This window comes from Stegodyphus dumicola, chromosome 5 (genome assembly GCF_044657685.1).
Source record: "Stegodyphus dumicola isolate Sdum_Otavi_A_Nest chromosome 5, ASM4465768v1".
Classification (NCBI taxonomy): domain Eukaryota; kingdom Metazoa; phylum Arthropoda; class Arachnida; order Araneae; family Eresidae; genus Stegodyphus; species Stegodyphus dumicola.
Window position 1 is genome coordinate 220,483,799 of NC_140772.1, and position 12,945 is coordinate 220,496,743.

Consider the following 12,945-nt stretch of genomic DNA (forward strand, 5'->3'; position numbering starts at 1 on the left):
TTCCCCCTTTCTTTAACAGTAATGGTATAATTTAAACAAGTTTAGGTTTTGAAAGCAACAAATTTGATTGATTTTATCAAAGAAATGCCTTTGTGGCTTTGGTTACGTTTAGCAATCACTCTTCTTACGAAAAATTAAGCGAATTGCCCTGTTGCCAAAATCTGAGAGCGCAAGTTTACCCATGTCAAACAGAGGCACGCGACCATGAGCGACTGCCTGTAGGAAAAGGGAAAAGAGATGAAAGGTACCTCCCTTCTCCGCAGGAGGGCGCCACCAGTGGCGAAGATGCTACCGATGCCACCACGAGTGCCTTCCATGTCATAGAATGCCGCCGATCGCTGCAGGCGAATGTGGCTCACCTTCTTCTGACACCCCCAACTCTCCTCGCCGGTGCTCCGTTAAAGGATTCGAGAAGTAATACAGGTGAGTTAGTTACCCCTCTATTTTGCATGTTTATACAGTCTCCATTTTTATTTTGTTCATTCGCCCTTTCTTCCTGTCTCTGTTCGAGCAAGGAAAAGAAGAGTTTCATTGGTTGGAATTGTGTTTCGGGTTAGGAGTCTCGGGAAAATGTAACTGCGGATTGCGGCATTCGGTTCTCTTTTTACAGACTTCCAAAAGCACGTGGGTATGCGCGGCAAAGCTTCGAAAATACATTTATATAGTGCTAGAAATCTATACCTGAAAGCTGCTTTTATTATTTTGCAGATTAGAAGCCTTACCTTTCGATTACATTCTGTGAAACTAAACCGATTTCGTTAGGTAAAAACTTAACCATATGCAACTTACTTTATCGCACTTTTGTCTCTCAGTCAACATTTTCTGTGTTTATCCATTCAATATATTCTTTTGAGTGACATGAAAATGACATTTTTACTGTCCGTACGAATTAAAAATAGAAACAAAACGAATAAATTTTATTTTAGTACTCTTTGAATGCACAGATAATAAGAAGAGTCAAAGAAAATTATGATGAACTTCATTTTTCTTCCATTCCCTGCTAAATATTAATATGATAAACTTTGTATATCAGCAAACCGAGTCTTATTTCGAGAATATTTTAACTGAAAACCTTAATTCATGCAGAAGCGATATTTGAGCACCGTTAAACTTATCACGTTCTAGGCTCGATGGTTGTGTCTGGTAATGTTAGTGTTAGTATCTTAGAAACTGCTTCAGGTACAGCAGGAATTTATTTAAACCCTATAACCCTATATTTAAACACCCAAAAATTTCATAGTGAGCTTTTCTACATTAAATGTATACTAACACTTATGCTCAGAAAATGATTGTACAGCAATAAATCTCTCTATCTATATATATGTAATGAAAAATGTCTGTTTGTGTGTTTGTTCGCGATTAATTCAGTCACTACTATAGCTATCGTCGCCAAAGTTTCTGCAATTCTTTTAGAGTCCGGTAAATAAAAAACGTCCAATTTTTTCCAAACAAAATTAGCTAAAATCAGAAGTATTAATTATAAACTCTGAAAAACGATTATTTTCTCCCTCATTTTTCCGAGTGGCAACAGTCTCGTAAGCTGGAGATGAAAATCTGCTTTATTTCGAAAGATGTTGCCACTGCTCGCTTTCAAATCGTAGAGTTTATAAATAAAAAATCTCTAAGTTTTACAATGAAATAAAAGTAGAATTGCCAAACATTAAATACGTAATTCCTGATTCCAAAAATAGTGGGAAACCATTTTGATTATTCCCATCTTCGTACGACTTTAATCAGCTAAGATATTAATTAAACACTAATTCTGAAAACACTAAATTAATATTAAAAGTAATTTTAATGTATTTACCTACTGATAATCTTAATAATTTCTCTTAATAATTTCAATAAAATTATTAATTGATCTCAATAATTTTCCTATGTGATTTTAATTTATTTCTTTCAAAATGAATCAGAGAAAATTGCAGTACAGGGAAAATAATAATAACTACAGTTTTTCAAATGGAAAGCTTTAAAACAGAAGATGTGGAATGTTAGAATGAATTTAGTAAATTAAATTCATTTGTTTCGCTTACAGTACACTATTTTCAAATTACAAATGGTTCACCTGAACTTACGAAAATACTATAGAAATAAATGGCTTAGAGGTGTCAAGGGAGAATCTATTCAGATGATGATCATGGATAAGATCAATGGAGAAATCACTGAAGTTCAATTATCACTTAATCAATTTAGGCAGCAAAATGGTTACATGTTCACAAGGTTCATTTGAAGCTGGCTTATGTTAACATCTGTATTTCAAATCGTTGAGGTTGTTAATAAAAAATTTCTAAGTTTTACAATGAAATAAAAATAGCATTGCTAAATATTAAATATATTATTCCCGATTCCAAAAATTTGTGAAAAGCCATTTCGACCGTTCCAATTTCCTTACGTCTTTAATCAGACGAGATATTACTTAAAAACTCTGAAATCGCTAGTTTTCACAATCATGTTTCCGAGTGGTAACAGCTTCGCACGTTGGAGACAAAAATGTTTTATTTCGATAAGTGTTGTCACTGCTCGTTTTCAATTGTTTCAAATCCAGTTTGTTAATCAAAAATTTGTAAGTTTTACAAAACCTATATATATATATATATATAAAAAGAAGAATGTCTGTTTGTGTGTTTGTTCGCGTTATTGATTTTTAATCGTGATCAATTTTTGCCACATTTAACCACTAAAATTAACCAAAATATTGAATGGAACTTGAGCGTTTTACGACCATTTGATTAGAAAGACTAAAATCAATGAAAACTGCGTGCCATTGTTGCTGATATAATGAGACAGAATTCGTTTATTTGTCTAAGGAATTTTTTTATGTGGGTTCCATATCGCATCAGACTGGAAAATATATGACTATGAATCGTACTTTATTCCATCGTTATTGGAGAAGGATTACAGCGATATCGTTCTCTCTGTTGTTAGATACATTACTCTCAACCTAGCTTAACTGGCATCGGTACTTTCGCTAGTAAAAATATAAATCCAGTTTTTTGCATATTAACGTCATTCTTCGATAGATATATCAAGATTATGTAGCTTTTCGGTAGATATACTTACCTAGCATTATAGAACTGATAAGGAGATGCAGTCTAAAATATAGAATTCTTAGGAATTGAGAAGTCATTTCAGAATTCCAGCAGAAGGTAATACAGTTAACTCTTTAAGGCTTGCGTACTATTATGTTAAATTCGTTTAATGAAGTACTTGCAATACGTGCATAAATTTAAGTTATTAAAATTTCAGACCTCGCTACAGATATATGATTTAATGTCATTTATCTGTTGAAGCTTGAGTCTTTCGTTACAAAAATTTAATTTAATATATATTATTTATTGTTTCATTATTAGGGAGCAATGTTTATAATTTACGATTTACAGAACTAATATTACTAAATTTTGAAAGAATTGCCATTGTAAAGAATAAAAGCTATCTGTTTTTCTTTGGTGTAAAGCAATTCTATTCCTTAATCTTCAGAAGAATAAACTTTTCGTTAGCCAAAATTTTGTAGTCAGATTTAGAAGTAAATACTGTATAAGGCAGAACATTCTAAAACTTCTACTTTTATATCAAGAAATACGTTTTAAAATTTTGCCATGCATAAGATTATATTTAACTTTTCGTCCTAGTACTTCACTATAAAAAACAAAATCAATATTAAAAAATCTTAGAAAAAACAATCTTTTCTAACTTGCTTTGCTTCTAGTTTTAAGAGTTTTACAAAAGTAAGCCTTAAGCATGTTCTGCAGTATATTCAGGTAAATGATACTTACGATAAATTTAAAAAGTAAAGGAAACAGCACTCTGAACTGCACTGCAATACGGTAAATGTGTTAAGATGATTTGTTCTGCATGTAATCATGATCTAAATTATATCGGGTTTAAGGGAAATAAAATTATACACCATCGCAATCAGATTATTGAGTACAACTTATTCAGTATATGTAACGTCTTACAATAGGCGCAGAAGACCACAATAGATAACAGCATTACTCAGCAATTAGTTTAACCCTCCTGAGTTACCACAGCCTATTGTAATTAATTTGACCAGTTGACTGCTACGTTCTACTTCACCGCTCATTACGAAATGAATTTATATATGTATTTGCAGTACGAGTATTAATGTATTGACAGTACTGGCAATACCATCTGTTATCAAAAAACTTTTCAGTGTACCATTGTCTATGTTACTGATGACCATTCAACTCATGTGATGAGTACACTCGTCCATGGCAGTCAACAGATAAATAATTCTGAATTACGTTCACAGAATTAATAATTATCCGGAATATAATCGTCAAGACTCTTTTGGTATAAGGTAATTTGGACCCATCACCTGTAGGCACAGGTGTCGGCCTTGCTTCAACCTGAACCTGAAGATATGTTAAGCCTCCAAAATCAAAATAGTTAACGATGGTGGCTGCCGTTTTGTTATGCCCACATTCGGATCTCTGAGAAGCCATGCATGTTTTGCATAGTGTTTGTGCAGTATGAGGGCACTTAAAATACTAGTCAACCGAAAATGCTCCCGAGTAGTTTGGTGGTAAATAAATAGGGTTAAAAAACCCTAGGATCCATTCCATGGAGGGCTACAATGAATCAGATTGTTGCTATATATAAAGTACGTGTGATTCTTTTGTATGGTGGTCCCTTAGTAACTCGAAAATTAGTTCTCCTTTTCAACAGCGTTAATCAGAATATCTGAACATGAAATGATAAATATATAACATGAAATTTTTGTTATATCACGGAGACATAGTATAGAGGATTTTAGAGACGGAAGGATTAAAGCTGTCATAATCACTGTACTTACGATAGAGTGTGGAGCGCAAAAGTATTCTCTCCATGCTTTAGGCAGTATTTCAAGTTCTGAATATGCTTAAAGTGCTTTGTAGAAGGTCGTTGTATCTTGATCTCCTAGCCTTGCAAAGGTTTTTAATTCAAGATGTCAATATCAGAAGTTTTTAAATATTCATGCGACGGCTCTCTTCCTACGGTCTAGACTTATGTCAAGTACGAGTTCTCAAACTGCATAAATTTAATGAATTCTTACATCTTGTGAATATGCTCAAAAGGATGCCACTTATCAACTTAATAAACTTTAATAACATTTTACATCTGTAATAACCTGTGGTCACCTCTTTAGTATTATTAATACAGTTCATTATAACCTTGTGTTTCCAGTACTTATATTTATCTCATTATGTTTATCTGTTACTTGTTATATTTTTCTTACACCAAAACAGATGTTCAATTTAATTTGTGAATTTCAAATTGTATTGAAACTGTACTGTAATTTCTTTATGTCCTAAATCAGGGTTTCTTAAACTGTTGGTCGTGACTCCCAAGGGGGTCGCCAAAATTTTTAGCAGTTTTGATATTTCTTTAACTTATATTAATTTTACAATTACCAAATATTTTTACACAATGTATCTGAAAACAGATAAAGATAAGATAATACAAACAAAAAAATGAAAACGTTTCAACGCATTCTTTTTATAATATAAACGTTCATTTACCTGCTTTACACGTGACGCTGTCATTTCGTCTGTTATTTATTTTAAATTTTCACATTGTTCTATGTCTTAAAATTATAAATTAATGACCTAAAATTGTAATAGTATATTACAGTAAAAGTGAAAAAACTGACAGTTTTACTCACTTGTGTGTCGGATTTGCGCCATACTTATGGGGAGTCCCACAAATTTTTATAAATATTATGGGGTCCTGAGGATCGCAAAAAAATCTCAGTGATAAAAAGGGATCGCGACTGAAAAAAGTTAAAGAAACCCTGTCCTAAATCATTAATTATAATAAATAATGGATGCGAGTGTACATGGGATTGCATGATGTACTATAATAGGTAAACTCTAGATCTGTATATTCCGTCGAACTATGGCTCGACATTTCAGTTTCATATGTGCTCGAAGACCGATGTTTGTGTGGCAGTATTTAGAGAACATTGTAGAAGGCGTTTACGGTAGTGTCAAAGCCACCAAAATTGGATGATGTAACAATGAGCCAATGGCTTGTTCTCCGGTAAGATGTGTTCTTTGGGTCATTGTGAAATCGGGTTCTAGCAGATAATTCATTCGGCATGAAAGAACGGATAATGATATAATGTCTTACAAGGAGGGAAATACTTTGAAAGCTATAACTTTCCTTCTACACCTACAATTTTTACTCTGTTTATTTATGGGAAAATGATATAACTGGTCAGCTTCATGACTCATGGATGTAGTACTAAGCTACAGGTGTCGGAGTATGACACCATCATGTAGAACCGCTATTATAAAGAGGCTATTGATCTCAATGTTTGCTTGTTATTGAAAATAGTAAGCTTCATCGGAACAGAGTAAGAATAGTATCTTGTGTGAAGAGGATGTCCGTCGAATAGATTGGTCAGCATGCTGGCTAGATCTCAGCTTCAAGGAGCACATATGGAGCATTATACGAAGAAAAACCCGAATCCCCAATTATGTTTTGAAAATCAAGCATGGTCTAGATTGTGTTCTAAAGAAGAATGGCAGCCTGTCTCGGAACTCCAAAAGCGCTTAGTAACGATCTACTTACGACGTTATAACCGCTGCTTTAGAGTTCGAGGTGGACTTATCCCCTCTTGAGAACACATATTGAATGAGGAATGACTGTTCATTTCCTTCATCCTACGCTTATACGCAACTCCTGTGTGTAATTTTTATAAAAATTCTTACTTGACTTTTTATATCCGAAAGCATATTTATTAATTTAACTTGAGTTAGGTTCTGAAAATATTAAATTTTTCCAGAAAATTATGTTTTGCACGCAGCTATTTTATGTGACGCAGTTATATAACATTGTAATCTTATCTCTTAGAAGTTATTATTATTGTTTTTAGTCCAAAGGGATTTGAATCCCGAAGGACTATTAGTTTCGTTTTGGCATTTTGCGTCGGACGGATAAATGTCGGTTCACTTTTCAAACTGTTGCCATAAAATGTTAGAGTCCTGCATTATATTTGAAGAAATTAAATAATGAAAATCTGCGTAAATGTATGTATATTTCTCACATTGTCATAAAATAACGGTACATAGAGTCATCGAATTTTGAATAACGTAAACCTCCAACGAATATGAGCATGTGGAAGACCAAATTTGAAATTTGAAATTTGTTTTATGATCGATTTCCTATTTTTTAAAACTTTGACGAATTTTTGATTAACAAACTCAAGGATTTCAAAGCGAGAATGGCAACGTTGTGCAGAAAAAACATTTTTATCTCCAGCGCGTGAGTCTCTGTATCGGAAATTCTAAAGATATGCTCGTTTTAAAACTATTTTGCGATATTGCTGTTGCACTGGATCTTATGGTTTAAGTGCGAGGAACATGATATTTAATAAAGAAAGGTAACACACAAAATGTTAAAAAACGCCCCTTTGGACGTAATTTAAAATCTGAAACATTTCAGATTTTTTTTTTTTTTTTTTTTTTTTTTTTTTTTCAGTCGATGTTTAATCATTCTAGAGTACCTTTTATTCGCAATGAAGAGTTTTACTCACCCTTTCAAATGCCTTCAAATACGACAATCGAAGAAGGCATTTGAGACAGGTAATGCTGCATTATTTAAAAAAAGGCAGACATGCTGATAATATTGTGAACGGAATTTACCCTATGTATGTTCAGCAAGTTAGCATTTGGTTTAGGATGTTCGAGCTGGTAACTTTAATCTGGAAAATGATGACCCTAGCGGTCAAATTTTTATCATAGACGCATACCCCATTAAGGCCAAGGTTGGCGAAAACCTGTGATATTCTGTTCGAGAACAATCAGATGCTCTAAACATTCCGGAACAACGGCGCGCAATCGTTTCAGAAAGATTGGCTACGTCAGTCGCTTTGAATTACGCATTCTGCGTAAGTTAACAGAGAAAACACTTTTTAACTATTTTTACATGTGTTATTTGTTTCGTCGACAAAACAAGAAAGGCCATTTTTTGAAGAGATCAGTTACTGAGGATGAAACCTGGATTTAATATGATAATGTTAAAGGCTCTTGGTGAAGCATAATTACCCTTTGATTGTAGCAAGGCCTGGTCTTGCCCCACAGAATGCTTTAACAACAGTTTTGTGGAATTGGAAGACTGCCATTTATTAGGAACTATTTAACGAGAAAATATTAATTTAGAAAAAATGTTGCTCTATGCAGGAAACAATAACGGAAAACGACTAGCATTGATGAACAGTCGTAACGTCTTTTACCAACATGATAACGTCAGGTCCTATTTGTCTTTTATCACTAGAAAGCGATAATTGTATTTGACAGACATATTCTAATTTCTGCTCCATATTTTCAGCATATTGAACCATAATTTTATAATCTGTATCTTTTATTAAAATCTTCTCTTTGCAATAACACGTTTATCATCCTGTTCTGAATGATGGTAGGGAAGCCGACTGTGATAGGTTCTAATTCTGGAGAAGGCATGGGTGTTTCCAATTACATAATGTATTTGCTGTATAGCGTATTTCTTCCGCCTTCTTAGCGTGCCATCGTTGTGTAGTGGTCTGCACGCTGGAAGCGTACTCCAGTGGTTCGTGGTCCGATTCCCGGCGAAAATGTTGCTCATTTTTCAAGTCTTCTGCTTCCAAAAAATCCTAATGTCTCTACAGTGGGGCCCGAACTAAAAGGGTTTTGGATGGTGATTCTCCACACCCAGAATTTAGCGATTGGATCCCCTAAACCCCAGTTGCCCTTTAAAAAGGGGGTAGTATATAAGAATCTCCTGCTTTCTTAACGTGCCTTCGTGGTGCAGTGGTCTGCACGCTGGGCGCGTATTTCAGAGGTCCGTGGTTCGATTCCCGTAGAAGATATTGCTCATTTTTCAAGTCTTCTGCTTCCAAAAAAGCCTATTGTCTCTACAGCTGAATGAGGGCACTTAAAATACTGCTTACCTTAACGTCTTCTCGAGAGCTCGTGATGGACGAATAGGTGCAGAAAATCCATGGATCCATTCTCCGGGCAGTTTCTTATCAAAACTGGGGCAGAACTGGACAAATTCTTTCTGTCACCTATACAGTACTTACGATATTAACCAACAACAGACGGAGCTGTTATTGTCCTGACCACGATGAGATCGTCAACATGATGCAGATTATCTTTAAAGCAGGATGATTAATTATAAGGCATTTTCTCTCTCCTTCCTGCATGCCTTCGTGCAGTAACTGGAAGCCCACTCGATGCGTATTTAGGAGGTACGGAATTCGAATCCTGGCTAGGGCACTACTCATTTTTAACGAATCCAGCATTAAAACCCCTAATGACTCTATATAGTCACAACAAGATCACAACAAAATAGTTTAGTAAATCGCTAATCACGTTGTTAGAATTGCTGTTTTACAGTTAGAGGTGGACAGCTCTAGGTGTGATTTTTACAAAAATTCTTATTAGATTTATTACATCCAAAAGTATGTTTATTATTTTATCTTGCGTTAAGTTTTTGTTCGCAGCTATTTTATGTGACGCAGTTATGGGCAGTTATTTTGTGTGACGCTATTTTATGTGACTTTGTAATCTTATCTTTTATAAATTATTATTATCTTTTTTTGTCGATGTTTAATTATTAGTCCAAAGGGGCTTTGTCCCTGACGGCTTATTGTTTTCGTTTTGCCATTTTGCGTTGGTTCATTATAAATGTCCGTTTCACTTTTCAAACTGTTGCCACCCAATGTTAGAGTCCTGCATTATATTTGAAGAAATTAAATAATGAAAAATCTGCATAAATGTATGCATATTTCTCGCATTGTGATAAAATAGCGGTGCATAGAGCCATCGAATTTTGAATGACGTAATCCTCCTACGAATGTGGCCATGCGGAATCCCAAATTTGAAATTTGGACTTTGTTTTATTATCGACTTGTAAACTTTTAACGAATTTTTGATTAACAAGCTCAAAGATTTCAAAGCGAGCATTGGCAACGTTGTACAAAAAACATTTTTATCTCCAACGCGCGAGACTCTGTATTGGAAATTCTAAAGGGGGATATGCTCATTTAAAAACTATTTTGTGATACTGCTGTTGAACTGAAGTTTATAGTTTAAGTGTGAAGAACGTGATTTTTAATAATTAAATGTAACACAAAAAATTATTAAAAAAACGCCCCTTTGGATGTAATTTAAAATTTTTTATTACTATTATTTTTTGTTGTTGTTTGCTTTATTGTAGAATTATGTTTAATTCAATAAATGTTGTAACAGTGTACTATTGGAAACAAATTATAAAAATGTTTTAAAGCTAGCATGCTGGTTCCGTAGAAACAAAAGATAGCAGAGTAAAACTAGTCACACAAAACTCAGTAACCAAACATGAAACACAAAATATTTTGCTTATTAATACAACGAAAGAAACTTTTGGAGCAACATTAGCAAATAGCTTGCCATATTTGTCTCCATTAAAATGTCATTAGCTCTATACACGCAAAAAAGTCACTCATGTGAAAATTTTGGACATGTGTGTATAAATGAAAAGTATGATGATGCGTTTAATCGATGCATATTTCTGTGTTTATGAAATGATTATGCTTTCAAAGATCATTTTTGTGTCGTTAGTCTGGTGCTATTTTGGTAGACGGTTGCACGGATTTTGGCGTTTTTTTTTTTTTTTTTTTTTTTTTTTTTTTTGGCGAGCGATACGACTTATGGTAAACCCATTGCTGGACAAGTTATTTGTTGTCATTTTATTTAAAAAATAATGCGCTTTATTATGCTTAAATTCCGTGTTTTAAATATTATTTATGGCTTCTAAATATTAAAAATCAATTTAATTTTGCATTTTCACTTGAAGTAAATATTTCATTGTTTATGGTATTTTATATAATTTTATGTTGTGAGTGATGTAATGAATGACGTCACCTTACTTTAAAAGTAATTGATTTTAATCTCTACAAATTTAATCTTATATTTCAAGCATTATTTATGGCTGTTAAATATTAAAATTATTTAAACGTTGGTATGATGTTTTTAATTCGATATTCAATTTAAGTAATATTTTAAATTAAACGTTGGCGCAATGTTTTTACAGCGGTGTTTTTATTCTATTTCTTTGCTATATAAAATAATAATTTAACCTTATTTTAGTATTTTATACACGTAGTAAATGTATTTATTTACATTAGCCTGCCATCTTAAAAAATGACGTTTTCAACAAAAAATTAATTCATTATTTTTAACGATATTTATTTTTTAAAGATTCGAATACTTTACTATGCGTAAAATACGTAAAAACAGCGTTTTTCAAGATGGTTGACGGTCGTAAAAACCTCGCCAAAAATTGCACCACCATGAAATCGCCGAAAATCCGTGCAGCCGTCTACCAAAGTAGTACCGTGAGCCTTAATATACCGCAACATAAACATATCCACCGCTTTGCTGCAGCTTTATTATATATTTCTTATATATTTTCTTATATATTTTACTTTATTGTGTACTGCGTTGTAAGCAAAAAACTTATTGGCTATAAATCCCTTGCATAATTCGTTGCTATGTCTGGTACATTATACGATCTGAAACTTGCCCAGGATAATGAGAAAAAACTAAAACTTGAAAAACAAGCTGAAAAGACTAATGATGTTATTTGATTCCATCAAATCCACAGATGTAATATCCGAGTTTTCTTCTTGACTTCAAAAACTAAAAAATAAATAAAATTGAAATAAAAATATTGCGAGTTATTTTACAAAAAGACGAAGTTGATCAAATTCAGGCGGTCAGGAAAGTCCAATCATTCGAATTTCTCTGAAACAGTTATTGTTTGAATAAACAATTGAAAGGTACAGTGAGTTATGACAGGTTTACTAACCATTGACGCTTAAAAAATCTCAGACAACGATCATCACTTTAAAGAATAAATATCCCAAACAAGCATTTGTGACTCAGTAGATCTAACCAAAATAGCGTATTAGTGATATGGAAGCGAACTTGGGTAGATCGGTTGTTCAGTAGCATAAAAAAACGCAAAGGAGGAGGTCATTGGGATTGCAAGTCATTGCAAGGATAGATAAAGGTTTGATGATAATCTTTTTCATTAAAATTTTTACTTCTGAAAAAAAATGTGTGATTAATTACTTGGTAAATCTGACCGATATTACTCGATGTTAGCGTAATGGAAACATGGAAAAAATAAATATCTGGTCGGAAAAAAAAAAAGAAAAATGTCACCTGTGCATACTGAATTTAAATTACACATTGAAATAATTTGTTATACTCAAGTGAATGTGAAGTAAAAAAATGCATGTATTCATTATGATTTATTAAAACTCAATTTTTTCATTCTAATTTTATTAGAAAAATGTCATCGAATTCCAGTTGACAAAGAGTGGCTTTTCGTATCTTACTGAATGTTTTCTATTGAACTAAAAGCTCTAATAATTTTTTTTTAAGTTATTGATGTTGTAGAGATATTAGGATTTTTTAGAAGCAGGCAAATGAAAAATGAGCAATCGCCTTTGCCAGGAATCGAACCACGAACCTCTGGTATACCGGCCCTGCGTGCAAGAACCGCTACACCACGAAGGCACGCTAGGAAGGCGGGAGAAATAACTTATAATGTTAAAACAGCAACATAAGCATTTGGAACGAAGTAACAGATGCGTAAATAGCTTATCTGTTTTATTGCAATCTCTATGCAGGCAGGGTGATTTTGATTAAAACATCTGCATTTTATCATCCAAAATAATATACATTTTGTTATTATTGTTTTAGTAACTTATCTCACTTGTTTGACGGTGACACACAGAACAAGTCCACGAAATTCATCTTGGCAAGGGGTTTAAGATTGCGCCTGTCGTTGGCAAGAGTCTTGAGTACTATACAGGTGACAGCACGTCTTTGCTCAGTTCCGCCCCTCCCCCCAGTTTTGATGGAAACCAGCGCGGGAGGACGGATCAGAGCGTCTCCCATCTCTTTTCCTTTT

The 12,945-nt window shown here is 33.5% G+C and overlaps 1 protein-coding gene across 2 annotated transcripts in view; it reads left to right on the plus strand.

Annotated features, from left to right (window-relative positions):
* The first annotated feature begins 301 nt into the window (after positions 1-301).
* The window catches only part of Tmtc2 (Transmembrane O-mannosyltransferase targeting cadherins 2), a 635,056-nt gene continuing 622,412 nt past the window's right edge, over positions 302-12,945 (plus strand). For both annotated transcript variants that reach the window (XM_085817680.1, XM_085817679.1), the window contains exon 1: positions 302-423. The gene's annotated coding sequence lies outside the window, so the exon portion shown is untranslated. The remainder of the gene's footprint in view (positions 424-12,945) is intronic.